The sequence below is a fragment of the Pteropus medius genome, unplaced genomic scaffold, assembly GCF_902729225.1.
Source record: "Pteropus medius unplaced genomic scaffold, Ma_sr-lr_union100, whole genome shotgun sequence".
NCBI classification, from domain to species: Eukaryota; Metazoa; Chordata; class Mammalia; order Chiroptera; family Pteropodidae; genus Pteropus; species Pteropus medius.
This window is the reverse complement of record NW_024346667.1, coordinates 28334370-28351111: the sequence shown is the minus strand read 5'-3', so window position 1 is coordinate 28351111 and position 16742 is coordinate 28334370. Positions and strand designations below refer to the sequence as shown.

Below are 16742 nucleotides of genomic sequence, written 5' to 3'. Positions count from 1 at the left end.
TTTAAAGAGATTCTTGAAGGAAGAGAATTTGAATGCAAAGTAGACAGGAGAAGAAAATAGCCTTTCTGCCAGGGGGATTATTGGGCCAGTTTCCAGAGATGTCGAAAAGCAGATCCATTTGGGGGAATATCAGGAGGTTTGAGTTAGCCGGAAGTGTAAGTAGCAAAAGAAACAGTCTGAAAAAACAAGGGCAAAGAAGGATATTTTATCCTAAATCAAGGATTTTTGGTTTGGGATTTTATTTAGTAGCAAGAGTTTAAGGATTTAAGGAAAAAACATCAAGATCAAATTTATACTTGAGAGACACAAATCTGTTTACCATTACTGTTTTTGTTTTGTTTTGTTTTTTTCTTCTACTTCTTTGCCCAGCTTTAAAAAATCTGTCTTCTGTTAGACATGAAATATTTACACCCATATGACAATCTTAAAAGAAGGTAAAGTGAAAAATTTACAGTAAAAGATCATAGAAATTATCATGTTCACCGAATCCTTGGAGTGCTCCTCCTAGCATTTGGGCATCCATTATGGGTCAAAGTGGGAGCCCGGATGATGGTTCCTTACACCTGGTGGGACGAGTCCATGAGAAAAAGATTTCAGGAATTTGCACAAAATATTTCAACTTTTTTTTCCAGATAAAGTATATTCTATATGTTTAAATTACTCCGAGATATACACGTAAGTCTATTAAACGTGTTAATTTTACATTAATTGCAGAAAGTGAATTTGGTTGATTTTTAAAAATCCATTGTCCTCTACTATACTGGCATCTGTTATTCATCTAAAGAAATTAGATACTAGAATCAATATTAGAAAAGTGTGGGAATCAAATGAATATATATCTTCTTTATAAACAATAAGAATTTTCTTAGGAATTGGAGAGTATTTTATGGAAAGTAAAAAGAGAACTATATTGGGGAAATTCATGTTGTTTATGTGAATTAAAAGTGGTATTTTCCCCCACAGCTCTTTTCTATATCAGGGGCCCCCAAAAATTGAAATATGAATTTGGATTATGAGATTCATAATAATCTAGATGATATAGAAAAGGTAGATGATTTTTAGCTGAAGCTTGCAGCTGCAGAGGAAAACATAAAAACCTGACTGAAATTCCATTTACATTCTCTCTCTTTCCAATAATAAGATGGCAGAACATTGAACTAGGCTTTGAATCCACATGATCTATTATTTCAGACAGAGCCAGTCACACTAGGCACCATACGACCATACTCAGCACAAGAGAACTGCCAATCAAAATGTATTGAGAAGAGGAGGTCTCCCCCTGTTTGTTGTTATCAGTGTGCCCAGAAACATTGGGAAAAAATGCCTTTTCATAGCAGACAGATGTGCCAGGCCTTGAGCACTCTGGCATTCAACTGTGCCCTTCTGCTGAAGCTGAAACTTTCTAGTGCCTGTTGTCTATGGTAGAAAATCAATTAATTAATGAGAAGACTGGATCATAATTTCTAGTCTAAGAAGTAAACATATACCAATACCAAAATAATTATGAAAAGTTTTTTGGAGGATTAAGAACAATGTTCACTTGAGTTTAATAATTAAATTCAGTTTGAATTCCATTTGACTGATATTAATAAACATGAAGTGATCTAGTAGAAGTAGACCGGAAACCATATATAATAATTGTGATATGGCCATATCATGTGAGTGAAACTTTTTTCTTAAATGCCTATATGGACAGACATGTCATTAAAATAACATAATCTGCATTTTATATTGCTGAAATTCATGAATTTACAAATGAAAGTCCAATTTGCTTCTGATATCTCAAGTTTGTTGTTCTCTTGAGCCATGCCTCAATTCTAGAAGCTATTTCCTAGGTGAAAACATGAGTTTTATCTCCTTTATTCACTGTCCTATTGGCTGAGACTCTTAAGAAAACACACTTAAATTCTCCTTTTACTTACTACATTTGGGTAGCAGATTCTAATGTAAATGCGGAGGCTGAGTTCTCCTTACCTCAAGTGTTTTCCTTTGCATCTTACAGTCCTGGAGAAATTTAAGATTTAAACTTTTGAAGGAACAGCCATACCATTACATGTGATATTTTTTTTCTTTTCTGCTATTTGTCACTGCCTTCTACTAAATCTTTTTTGTCTATGTAGTTCTTTCTTAGTTTTTGTTTGTTGGGAAAATTAAATTTTTTTTGAGACATGGACAAGAAATCTTTTATTTCCCCTATTTAAGGAGTTAAAAGACTTGTTTTGACAAATTTTGAGTGGACAGTACAATTGGTTGCCTCGGTCACCAAATCTTTCTCAATGCTGTCAGCCAAAGGGCTGTTTTAAAATACAGAGAAAATGTATTTGAAAACAATAAGACATATTGTTAAATATGTGTAAGTTATGTAGGCAATTTTAAGCACAAATATTCACCACAAAACATTTAATTTCTGGCCAGACTAGGGTCCCCCTCATTTTCTCCCAGAGTAAGTGCTATAAGATAAAACTATACCTTTGTATATTAAAAAAGCTCTGAAAGTTATAGAAAAGGAAAGTTAGAAATGTCTACAGTGATTTATCAGACACAATCTATAGGTGAAAGAAGAGAGTCCACAGTTTTTCTCATAGTTTTGTTTTTTTTGTACAGATAATTGGTACAGTTTATTTTTATAGTATAATGTAAAAATTACTTTTTTCTTTCTTTATAGTTCTCATCTCTTTGCCATTTCAAATTTTGCCTCCTTGTTATTTGTCCCTAAAATAATACACTAAAAGGTTTTGGAAATGAATTCAACACTAAAAGTAAAAAATAAAAATTGTACATGTTTAGTAATTCATGAAACAATTTTTTTAGTAAGTGTTTGCCATTCATTCTATTTCTATAGCATATTAAATCATTCTATTCATTTTATGCCAATGATTATGCTTTAATTAAGCTCCAGTCAGTGACATTATTTTATATAAGGCACATACTCAATATTCTTTTTACTTATTTTGTCATTGGCATGCTGAATCTTCTAACGATCATATTTTTCCAGCTTTATTGAGATATAATTGATATGTAACATTATGTAAGTTTAAAGTCTACATCGTGATGATTTAATACATGTTTAAATTGTGAACGATTGCCATAATAAGGTTAGTTAACACAGCCATTACCTCACAAAGTTTCCTTTTTTTTTCTGATGAGAATATTTAAAATCTACTCTCTTAGCAACTTTCAAGTACACTATACAATACAGTATTGTTAACCATAATCACCATGTTGTACATTAGATCCCAGAACTTACTCATATTATAACTGGTACGCTTTAGTCACCATCTCCCAGTTGTCACCCCCCAGCCCCTGGCAACTACCAACCTTTTAATGATCATGTTGGCTGAACTGATCTGTGAAGTCTATGGAAACAGTCAGTTACTAGTTTTAATTCTGTCTCTTGAATTAAATAATTGTTTGAAAAAAATAATTATTTTTTTATGATATACCTATAAATATATAGTCATCTACCTTAATTTGACCGTTCTTTTCAATTATTTTTTCAAAATTTATGCTCATCCATATTCTATTTATTCCTCTATGCCCCATACCAGTCTCTCTGATAGAGTTAGTCTAAACTGAGCATTTATTTCTCTCTCTAATTCCTTAGAACTCACCGCATTTTTATTTATAATTAGTACCTTTATGTTCTCCGATTCTCTCCCTGTTCTTAAAGTTGGGAATTTGACTATGTCATATACACTATTGTTTTATAATATATTGCTGTACCAAATAGTTGTTCTATGCTCCACTTCTTATCTTTCTAATTATATTTTATGTCCCTATTCTAAGAAAGGTATATTCAATCTATACCATGATTGTCTATGTAGTTTGAATTCCTTTTAAAATGTTTTCATTTCCTGATGATGTCACTTAACTAAAATGATTTCTTTTAAAAAAAAATTTAAGTGAGATTTTTGGCTGAATGACTGGGCTTTATATATGATTAACATGAATAAAAACCTTTTATTATTATTTTTTTTACAAATATCGAACATCCATGAACTAATCAGATTCTTTTAATCATTATAAAAATTTATTATATTTATTGTTTTGTATTAAGAAAACTGAATAGAGACAAATAAATCAGAGAGACAAATAAGAATTAGCCAGAAGAGAGTGTAGTGGGGGAGATGTTCCTAGTTGACAGGGGAAATTTCCCCGGTGATACATGTGAGCACATAAGTAAGAAATGGGAGAGCAGCATTGCTTGAAATTTGATTTATTTGAGAAGCAAAAGATGAAAGTGAGGAGTGGCACGGATATGATTCCTAAGGGACAACTAAAGGTTTTTAAGCAAGAGAGTGAAGCTCTCTTATCTGAGATCCAGTAGTTATACGTGATACAACATAAAGGGTGAAAAAGGAAGAAGTGATAGAGGTTGCGAGGTGGCTAATTTAGAAACTTAGTTGAGATACAAAACATATTTGAACTGAGGCAAATGGCATGTTCTTAATAAATGCAGATTGTTTGTTAAACTGAATGTAATTTAACTTACTCATTTTTGAGATATATTTTAAGTTAAGTAACTGTAGTTTAACCTTTTGAGAGTCAGAGACTGCCATTTCAGGTGTTTTTCAGCATATATGCCTTTTAGAGCAATGTCCTTTCTTATATACATGTTCCTATTTTTCTTTTCTTAGAGCAAATTGGAAATTTTGAAAAAGCGGATGCTTTCTGATTTGACATAAAATATAATGCATATATGATTAAAGTATTTTATTTTTCTTGATTTGGAAATGAGATGTATTTAGCCATAATATCACTGTCTAAGGCAAAATAAATTATAATGCCTGTCATTTCAATTTGAATTCTTACCACAAGGTAATCAAAGTATAATCTGTGCTTCTAGTCTTTTGTGAATTTAGATTTTGACAGAGGAATAAAAAAATACTCCCTTTTTAAAAGACAAACTGCTTCAGAAACTCGCTATGGAGAAGAAGGTGTGTAATTCGTAGATTCAAAGTTGATTCTAGAATCTATCCCCTGAGTAAATAAAGGTTTTCTTTAACAGACAGAAAACTTTCAAAAGTATTATATGGAACTGAATCCAGACTAAAAAAAAATCATACAATTTTGCTCATGATGTTGATAAAATTATTTTCATTATCTCATCACTAAGTATATCAACAAATGTATCATATTTCATTTATTTATAGCTAATTCAGCACATGGGTCCAGAAACCCATATCTTCCAAATTTAACTCTTGTAGGCTACACTCATTTTAGTCTTTTTTCTCAGGTGGCTTTTGAGTCACAGTCATATTGACAACTTGTGTTTCTCAAGAGTTTTAGACTTTGAAATCTTAGCTATGCGAGCTAGTAGTTTGACTGACAGGCTGCCTGTTTAATGAACAATTCAGTGCCATTGAAATACCTTAGTTTTAGTGTAGTTGAAGATTATTAAATCTCTAGTTAATTTAATATTTTTAGAGGTCTGGAAGGAAATTCTACAGAAATCTTGGAATACCCTTGAGCCAGGCATTTACCTTTGGGGCATTGGTCCTTGGATCTCCGTTGGCTCAGGTCCAAATGCCCTAAACTCTCATGAAGATATTTAGCCACTCTAATCTCCTCTGGTTCTGATCTGATCAGAGTTTTAAAGTGTTTTCTGTGGCTTTAAACACAACTAACAGTCACCGATGGGTTAACAAGCATATTGTTCCTCTCTCTTACCCTTCCACAACTAAAGTGTCCTTCTGCGCAATACTGTCCTGTCCTATCCTCAAAATAGCTTTCATGTGATTCCCCTTCTTTTAATTTCTGTTACTACTACCTTAATTCAGGCTTTTACCACTTTTTCTTAGGTTCTATCCGATAAGCTGCATAGTAGGCCCAATTTGTTTTCACTGCCAGAATGGTCCTTCTAAAAGATAAACTCATCATTAGTTTTGCATGCCTGAAATCCTTAATGCTCAAAGTAGTACTTCTCTATATTTGTTTTCTACTCTGGCCCACAGTGGGGATGATTTTCACATGAAAGACACATCCCTGGAACATCAAGGTATATGAACATATCGCCGTATGTCAGCTTTGATGACATTCCAGAAGTTCTTGCCTACTCGGCAGAGTATATGATGATAAAACTGAGTGAAATATTATACTTTATTTGTGAATTGTACAGAATAGAAAAAGACATTCCAACTTTGGCTCATTACTATTAATGGCAATGTTTTCGGTGCATACTGCAACTCATTTCCACGACTGAGACTAGGAATTGTGAGTCAGGCCAAATATTTTAAACGAGTAAATAGTGGGCTTCATGACCTGGTGCTTTCTGATCCGTGTGGGTTCACATGGTATTTCCTTTCTCCTGAACCTCTCTCTCCCGCACCATGGTGCACACAGCCATGAACTCCAGCCTAAAGGCACTTTTACAGCGCTGCTCACTTGGTTCCAGCTTTTTGGAGTATTTTCCTCCTCCCCGCCCACTCCACACTCTCACTTTTTGCTTCCATCTGATGATAATGCGGAGCATCTATTCGAGATGTCAATTTCAAGCTTTAGCTCTGGTGTTGTCTTTTACAAGGAATCCTGTCCGATGCCTCTGGTAGAATTGTCTGCTCCCTTTGTAGTGCTTCCAACGATGGGCCAGACTGCAGTGCATCTTACTAGAGCACCAGTAGCACGTCAACAGAAAATATTAATTTCCCATACCAGGTATCTAGGAATAATGAGTACTATAAACTGGGCTCTTTTTTTTTGTAGAGAATGAATGTTGATGTGAATGGTTGTGTAAATTTGGAGGTTGAACTGTTCTCCTTAATAAAGTAAGACTATTTGGATTCCCAGGAAACAATTTGGGAAGAGATATGACAAGTAACAAGAGTGAATAGTCAGGTAGACTTACTCTTTATGTTTCTCCCTGGTATTCATAATTTTTCATTGATATTTGTTAAAAGGTGTTGTATGGGGAATTTTTTTGTGTAAAAACTAGAAAAATTATGAGTTATTTGGATTGAGTCTAGGTGAAAAAAGAAACAACTTACGTGGCTTTAGAGGTTCATACAGTGTAAAGATTACAACCATATAAGATGCTAAGATTTTGAAGTGTGAGGAAGGCTTTGGACTTCATGTCACATAATCAGGGTGTGTGAGGCAATTTTATGTGTGCGTCTCCCACACAGATTCTGGCTTATGTTTCTTCCTGCTGCTTTGTGACTCTGAAGTCCTCAGGGCTTCACCTGATGCATTCCATTCTGTTGAAGGTTCACATCCATCCCATAAAATGGCTAAGTATTTTTAACCTCATTTTATAGATGACTGAAGAGAGTAATAGCCCACAGACATTTGATTAAGAATTTGAAGTCCAAAGTTTGGCTCTTTATTCTCACATTATACCACTTCTCTGGAAGGTCCAGCATGACTCAGAAGATCTGAACTCTCATCACAGTACAATGCTGCTACCATTGGCTTTATATCCATCTTGTTCTGCCCTCACAGGAAGAAACATAAACATGGATTGAATGGTGTTATTTTATTAGAGGTGCCTCATATAATTTGAAATCATTGCTGATTTAGTCTTTTCAAAGTTTTCAATAGATGATTGGAATTTTGATTACACATATTTTTTCACCAAATTAACTAGAAATTTGGATACATATATCAGTATCAGTTCTAGATATTTCTCAGTATTTAAAATTCATACAACCAGAATTTAGTTCTACACTAAATAATATTATGACTGGGCTTAAAATTTATGTGCAGATTCCCAGTTAAATTACTTACTAGACAATCCAAATCTCAGACACACGCTCCCTCCTCTTATTACCCTCATATTACTAATTAGCTAGGATTGTTGAAAATGATGTCAAGATGTCACTGATCCAAAAAACTGCAATTGAATGGATTTTAGAGAATGGGCTTATTAGTGGAAGGCGAAAACGGAGAATGAAAAAGCTGAGCAACTAAGAGAGAATGCATCTGTGTGAAAAGAACACATTCAAGGGGAAAATTTGAGATTATATGGGAAATAAAAGTATTTTTAGTGTGGACACGAGAATATAAGAAAATGATCTTTAATATCCTAAAGATTTAAACTTGAAATTTAGTTCAGTAGCACAAGAAATTTTCTCAGTTTTGAACTCTAAGTATTTAATACAGTGGTCATGTATTTTTGGTCAAATTTTAGAATTGACTGATATTATCATAAGAAAGAATGAGATTAGCTTGAAAAAAATATGTGTATGTTGGTATAATTGTAGGTCATCCTTACTGTAGTTTTATAGAATTTAAATATTCTAGGTCTTATATTGAATAATTAGGTAAGTTATTTCATGTTCATAGGTAAAATAATTTCATATTTTATGCAGGTTTTTACCACATAATTTAAGGTACTTTAAATATTAATTGGATTTAGCTTTACATGTAGTAGCTTATCATAGTTAATAATTTATTCAGTTATTCTTGGAAGAAAGTAAATATAAACAATAATTATAATAAATTATGCTATATACTATTGTTGGTTTTACCATACATATACACAAGTAATTCAAGGCAGGAGTGATAAATTATAAAAGTCAAAATACCATAAAATTTGGAGGAAAGAGAATCTTTAAGTGAAAGACAAAAGAATTTAAAGAAGCTTTCTTGAAGAGGTTTTATTCGAGGCAAATATTTCATGTTTGATTAGATTTCAACAAGCGGAATTGCATTGTTTGGAAATATCATTTCTTCATGAGATTCTACCTCATTTCCCAAGACAGTTTTACAGGCTGGCATTATTAGTTCCTTTTTCATGACATTGTATTATTTCTCATTAGAAATCTAAATAGTTCTAAATGCTTGGAACTAAGAGAACAAAAGACCTATGAGATACAATCTTAGACATCATGGAAAAATATACATATCTTACTCTATATTGTCATATTTATAAGGTTACATATAGCATCATATATGTCATATATAATGTTTCTAAGAAAATATTAGATAAAAATAAGCTATTTATAATTAAATATTAAATATAAAAGCAAGCATTATAGATACTAAATATTTTTAACTAGCAGAGTTTCTTTAATTTTTTATTGTTTGCACAAATATTCTGTATTAGCTGGATCGTTTAGAATTAATGGTATAAAATATAGAAAAATATGGAAAACCAATTAAATAATAGATTATACATAAAGATGTCATTACACATTTCAACATTATTTTCAGAATTGTTTCCTTCTCACTTAAAAAAATGTGTGTGCGTATTTGTATACATATATACATTTTTAAAAGCAAATCTCTAAAAATCTTCTTTCCCATCATGAGGAAGCAATGCTCTATAGCACAGAATACATTCTAAAAGGCTTAACGTCTTTCTCTGAGTGAAACACCAGCTGGGTTCTGAATAATTTAGGCAACAACTCCCCATTCATTAGCATGACTCATTAGAAAAGACAGCACTGGTGCCATCACGCACTCCCTCCTGCTCTGAGAGAACAATCACATTACAATCATTTAGACTGGTCTAAAGGTGATTTTTCAGGAGCTGAGAGCACAGCAGAAATCAAAGTGAATGAAAACCTGCAGGGGGAGTTATAATAGCGTCCTCTTTAAAATAGAACCACGTGGCTGCGACTACTACGTGACTGATCACCAGATGATACTCTGCTACAGGCTCATTTCAGCTGAAAGAGAGGAACTTGTCATTTTATTTAACTTGTTTGAAAGCTCAGTTGTTTAATATTCCATACTTCCCTTCCTTTTTCTTTATAGCTTTACAACAGTCCCTGGCCCTTGCACAATAGCAGAACTACAAACAGGTGAGTCAGTTCCTGTTCACAAGGCGCTTAGTATTTGGCTGGCAAGACGGAGTGTGATAAGGAATGATGGGACAATGTGATTTATTCCTGCTAAAAATTGGAAGATTGCAACGTACATTTGTATATTAAATAGTCTAGTGAATTTTTAAAAGAAGTTATTTTGGAGGTCACACTATATTACTATAATCATTCAAATATTTTAAAGACTTTTCAGAATTGCTTTTAGAGCTATTTGAATATTTATTACTAAGTGATGAATTTGATATTTCTAATTAGTCAAAGCGCAGTAATAGCTGGATAACCCTCTTTATTTGGTGGAAAATACACTGTGAAATTAGTGAAACTGGAGGCAATTTCTAAAATTAAAAAATAAAATTTTCTTATTAAAATACATAGTGTTTCTTTACCCTATGGCTTTAATAAACCAAACTTCGCTTGGCTGATAGGTCACAAATATGCATGGATTAAAAAAATGTGGATGGATTTGGCTTAAAATTATTTTAACTTCTGGATAACTTTTACGTCACTGAAGCCCTAGTTAGTAGTCGTCCTATATGAAGAATGGCATCAGTTTCTAATGTCACCATTACACCACAATGAAAGTTTTCTTAGTTATTACACGATTCTATAGTTGCAAATCAATAAAATTTCCTCTACAATAATAACAAATGAAATATAATATTTGAAAATAGTGCTATTTGTTCAAATTAATGTAACTCTCAGACATATCCTATTCAGTAGCTCAGTCATAGAGATTTGCAGTTTTTCTTTTTTGGTGGGGGTGGGGGGTGAATCTGGAGATACTAATTATTTTGTTTTTTTTCCTATTCTGATGATAAAAAAAAAAGTAGAAGTAAACATCACATCTTTACCTTTTGTTAGAGTAAATGTTCACTGACCTTTTACCATGTGCAGTATAACTAGCTTGGAGGGATCCTAGAAATGTAGTTTGTACTCAGAGGGATGGATGTAAGGAAAGAAAGCTGGCTTCAGTGATTTTGTGCAAAATCTCCAAGATGGTGAAGCCTCTAGTCTCAGTCTTTTGGTTTTGTTCATACTTATCAATAGACTTTTTAATGGTGACATGTTTTTTAGACAGATTCAAATAACAAAATATTTTCTCTCTCCACTTGTTCCATCCACATAGATTATATCCTACCCAAACTCCAGACTCAGTCCCAATTTCACATGTTATGTGGTTTTTTAAGATTTTATCAAGTATTATTTATTATTTCTTTGCATCTGTATTATGCATACCTTGCCCCCCCACTTTTTTTTTTTGCATTTGTCTTTTCCTCTAAAGTTTAAACTTCTAGAAGGCAGGTACATTTCTTTTCTTGCTTTTTGAAGCATTTAGGTCAGTGCTCTAAGTATAATGTGGGCTCTAAGAATGTTTTTAAAATATAAAAAGTAAAAATAGATGCACCGCAGTGACATCTTTAGTATACCCAGTAGCTTTAAAAATTCACTATTTATTTAAGCAGTCTATGCCCTTTGCATTTTTACCTGCATTTCCGTGGTAATCACCTCAGCAGTCTTGTGAAACTAGTAATATTAATCTTATTTCACAGATGAGGAGACTGTTAGGCTAAGTTATTTAAAGCCACACAGGTAGTGTGTCATGAAGCCAACACTCAAATCCAAATTAAACTTCATGATTAGTGTCCTTTCCATATAGTTGTAATTGATTAAAATAATATGTGCTATTGGGAACTTTTTTCAAGTTGGCAAGAAAAAATAATTTCTATTTGCAAAGGATCTTGCAGGTATAAACACAACTCTAAAAGCATAAGCTCTCATTCTCAAGTCATAAGAGAAAAAAGAAAGCTGTATGTGTTTGTGTATATGAAGGAGGGATTGAGGAGAGAATAATAGACAACTAAAGAGAGATTCTTATTGGCTGGATCATCAAAATACATTTAAGAACAGAATGTTTAATATTTAATTTCAAGGTACTTGCAGAATCCCAATATAAAGCATGCTTTTATCCCCCAATGAACCCCCAATAAAGGTTGGTTGGGTTGGCTTTTTGTTGGTGGTATTTTGAAGGAGCGAAGGAATTAGGATTATGCTCATGATCGGCTTACCAACCATTGAGAACAGATTGCATACATGGGCTGGCTAGGTGTTTTCTAAACTAATTGAAAGAAATAGAAACATACTTAGAATGAGTGAGGGAAAATTTATCTTTTATTCTGTGTTCCTCTCGCCTCAGACAAAAAGTTTTAGGAAGACAGACAGTGGAATAGGAGTTTTGGGAACTTAATTCGAATCTTAAAAAAAATTATATCTGCATTATATCGTACTACTCTGTATGAAATATATTAAAGACCATTCTGCTGTTTTCTTATCGTCGAAGATAAAAAGAATATCATGGAGCAGATCTGCAAATTCTACTCAATTTTCCTTATGAATGGTCTGATTAATAATAAGGCATCATAGCACTCTTTTTGTTTTCATCAATAATATATTATTTAGAGACATTTAAATCTAATATCCATATCTCAAATAAAATAATGTATAAATGCATTTTACAAACCATGATGTCTTAGAGGTGAAAAAGGCACTACGTTTCTTATTGTTTGTCTAGCTACTTTGCAATTAAACTGCACCTTTTTATTCTTTATTTAATTTGAAGTTATCAGCAAGTCTGTACCAGGCAAGGTAGGTGTTCTTATTTCTAAATTACATGTCAAAATGATGGCTCAATATTTATATGAAGCCACTGGCTTAATAATCGGCAGCCCAGAATAATAGTGTCTGACTTCGAACCCAGTGCTTTTCCGGTATATCTTCTCTCTCAATCCTCTTCTGTTTAATTCTGTTATTATTCTAATTTTTCAAAAACTCAATGCTACTTTCATATTTGTTTATGTCTCATAAAGTGGTTTAAAAAATCCTAATGCACATAATGTAATCCAGAGGGGATAAAACATAATAATAACATTTTTAAAGGTTAAATAGAAGCATATTCAATATGGGATCTAAGTGATTGCTCATACTCAAGGAATACATGCAGTCCTAAATTTTGCACTTCAGATAGAGATTATGCTGACATTTAAGGTGTGAAAAATTTCATTTCATGGATTTATTAGAACAATTTTTTTAAAGTGATATTGTAACTCTTAGACGGTGATCCTAAAATCTCAGCAACTTTCCTTTAACTTGATATATTTAGGGAGGTTAGTAACCAGTACTCTCAAAGCACAGTAATCTGTATCATAAATAGAAATATCATTCTTGGTGATTAAAAATTCTTTAGCTTTTAATAACAGAAATCAATGATAATGTTATCTAGTGAACTGTATGTTTTTGAGATGTTAATGAGAAAAAGAATGGTCTTCTCTGGCTACCATTATAATTCCTTTTAGGTATTAAATGATTACGATGGAAATATCACATGCTCCATTCCCAACAGATTTTACCTTTATAATAATGCTTGGTTCTAGCTGGTTTTACATTTTTGCTTTCTCTGAGTTAATATTAACTAAAGCAAGAGAATATTATTTTAAAGAAAAGCCAGTTTGCAGCTCAGTAAAGCCTCGGCTGGGTAATCCACAAATAAATTACTTAGCTGTACAACAAAGAAATTTTTTATTTCTATATTAAAGGAAGTTTAACCCAAACAAAAGTTTTAGAATTTTGGAATTAATCTTGAAAGACATATGACTAACATATATTACAGAGTTAAAGCAATGGCCAGTTTGTTTAGGGTAATTTTTGCCTTGAACTGTTTTAAATAAATGTCCTGTATATCAATTCTATGCTGTGCAGTCAGTGAAAATTGTATAAATCTCCAAAAAAAAAAATTATACTGAAGAAAAAATATATTATAAGAGAGGTGGGAGGCATTCATTATTAGAAGTTGTCTTTATTGTCTTTTGTTGTATATCAGGCCATGATTTGCCCTGGGGATAAAGGAGACCAAAGGAACATATAATGTCTTGATTGGTTTTATATCAATTTTTTCAAAGCTTTCTACTTCTTTGATGAAATACACTGATGGCATTATCACAAGGAATTTAAGTAATTAAGATATTATAGTTAACCTTACAAATAGCTGAAATTCTTTTAAAATGTTTGAAGGTAATTTTTAAATCTCTTGAGGGTACCTGGTTTGTGAGGACATTGGATTTAATATTGTTCTGCTTTTACTTGTTAAAGTTGATCAATGTTCTGATAAATAGCAATTGATTAGTGATCTCATTGTATAGCATATATCTCAGAAGTCAACAATGGCTTAGGAAGAAAAAAATAATTCAGAAAATATTGATGCTCACCATATTATATGGTATCTTCTTTAAAAAAAAAAAAATCTTCAAAGTAATTTGTAGCCATTTGCTAAATCTCACAATAATACCAGCATAGTTACCCACCCAAAGGGGGAATCTAGTTTTGTTATTTTATTTTTTTTAATAATACTCAATTTGTTATTTTCACACTTCGAAGCATTGATAATGCACCTAAAATTTTCCTAATATATATTCAAATACAGTTCCATTATTCACTCTAAATTGCATTTGGAATGTTTTATAATACTTTTCTTCATTTAAAAAATGTAATAGCTATAGAGATGGATAGAATAAGAGTTAAAGGCAGTACTAGTATTTACATAATTTAGAAAAATTGAGAACATATACCAAAGGAACTAAAATCTATCAACATTCACGTGGTTTCTTACATTAAAGGGAAAGTATCTGCCAGATAAATGTTATATTGGATAGAAATCAGTTATGGATTGATGCAGTCTCCTTTCTGGAAATTGAGAGTTGGTAGAAATGTTCATTTGATAGACAAGCAATAGAGAAGGATAAAAATGTTAGTCTTCCTCCGCTTATTAATGAAGATTTTTTACCTGAAGCTGGCCGGAGCAAGTTAGAGAGAGAATCTTTAATGAAGAAATGTTCAAAATTTTTACCTTGCACAAATGTAGGCATTTTTAGTTTCTACTTACTTTTGTCAGTGGAAGTGATTTATGAATGTTTAATTGGCTGAGATTAATAGACTTGTCATGAAATCTCTTATTGCCTGAATGTTTATGTCCCCACAAATTCATATAATGAAGCCTAGCCCTCAGTGTGGTGGTATTTAGAGGTGGAGGCTTTGGGAGGTAATTAAATTTAGGTGACGTCATGAGGGTGGGCCCCATGACAAGATTATTATCCTTATAAAAAGACTAAGACCAGAGCTGGGTCTCTCTCTGCTACCTGAACACACAGTGAGAAGGAAGTCTTCTGCCATTTTGTTTTGAATTTATTTTCTATTAAACAGAATTATTCCATGTTTGATTTATAATCAAGTAAATCTGTACATTCTCTTTTTAATTGGTCTGCTTCTACCATTGCCAATGACGTTTGTGTGAAAGGAATATTGATATGGTGATGATTTCATGGTATATTTTGGTCTTTTGCGGACCTCTCAGTGAAAAGCTAAGAGGTCCCCCACCTAATGTGGAGTGGTAACTGTTCCAAGGTCACTGTGGAGGTGCTGATGCTTTGTGGCACTGACTTAAACCCCTTTCTCTATATCTAATGCATCTTTCTTCTCTACGGTTTACCATGTTCCTGATTAGAGGAAGGGCATGAAAAGAAATATAGATCAAGTAAGTGAGAATTTGGAGCAAACGTAATGTTGCATGTAACCAGGAAATACCTGATAATCTCCTTCTCTGTACATTGTAAAAGAGAAAGTATAGTAAGTAAAATTTAGGATCTCTGCATTTCCCATGTTGATGAATGTGTATGTCTCACTATAATAATGCTGGCTTAGTTTCAAGTCATCTTTGTTCCTTGCTGGACACTGTAGCAAGTTACTTAAACTCTCCTGATTTACAGTTTATGGTTACAGTCATAGATAATTTGTATACTTTAGTTATGGCAACTAGTGAGACATATATTTCAGTGTAGAGTAGCTATAATTAATCTGATTTCTCCTCTTCCTCTTTCGCATTATCATCATTCACTTTACCTTATATATAATCATGCCTAGGTTTTGACTGTTCTGAGTTCCATGGGTCAGTATTATTTTCAAGAATACTTGATATAAAATTAGAAGTGCTAATTCAATTGAATTGTAAAATTAAAACTTTAAGCCTTTTAGGATCCACAAATATATTTATAATATTTTCTCTTTTTTATGTACTATGTCTTAGAAATTCATAATAAATGCTTTAAAATGTTATTGATCTAAAATTGTTTATACTCTGAAATGTTATGAAGTTGGTCACTGATCCTAAGAGCATTTAAGATCATATGGACTTTTTTTCTGATCAAAACCATATAGGAGAAACAAAATCAACATTTATATTCAGCAAGTTTGGTGTTTACAGTACTCAGTTTCTTTCAATGCTTTAAAAAAAAATTTAAAGTGCTAAATGCATATGTTAGATCAAAAGAAAGTTCTCAAATCAAAAATTTAAGGTTTCCTCATAACAAATTAGAAAAACAATAGAAAATTACTCTTTAATCAAGCAGGAAGTGGGAAGTAATATAAGAGTAGAAATCAATAAAATTCAAAAGAAAAATTACATAAAATCATAAGCTTATCTTTTGAACAACAATAAATCTGATAAAACTCTAGCCAGACTGACAAAGAAGACAGAGGAGATACAAACTATAAATATGAAAATAGATGAGGACATCACTACCAAAAGAAATGCTATGAACAATTTTATGCCCTTGAACATGACAATTTAAATTCCTTGACAGGCAAGAATTATCAAAACTTACTTGAAAGACAAATAACATGACTATCCTAATATTTATTGAAAAATTGAATCAATAGCTAGAAATATGTCGATAAAGAGAAATTCAGTTATATAGTTTTACTGGAGATTTCTACCAACTATTCAAGGAAAAAATAATAACCAATTTATAGAATCTCTTATAGAAAACAGAGTTCACCTTTTAACTCATTTTATGGAACCAGAATTAAAGTAATACCAAAACAATACCAACATTACAAGAAAAGAAAATTACAGAACTGTAATCTCTATGAAAA

At 32.2% G+C, this 16742-nt stretch overlaps 1 pseudogene; it reads right to left on the bottom strand.

Annotated features, from left to right (window-relative positions):
* The window catches only part of LOC120613482 (annexin A10-like), a 39692-nt pseudogene extending 39166 nt beyond the window's left edge, over positions 1-526 (bottom strand).
* Positions 527-16742: the final 16216 nt, after the last annotated feature.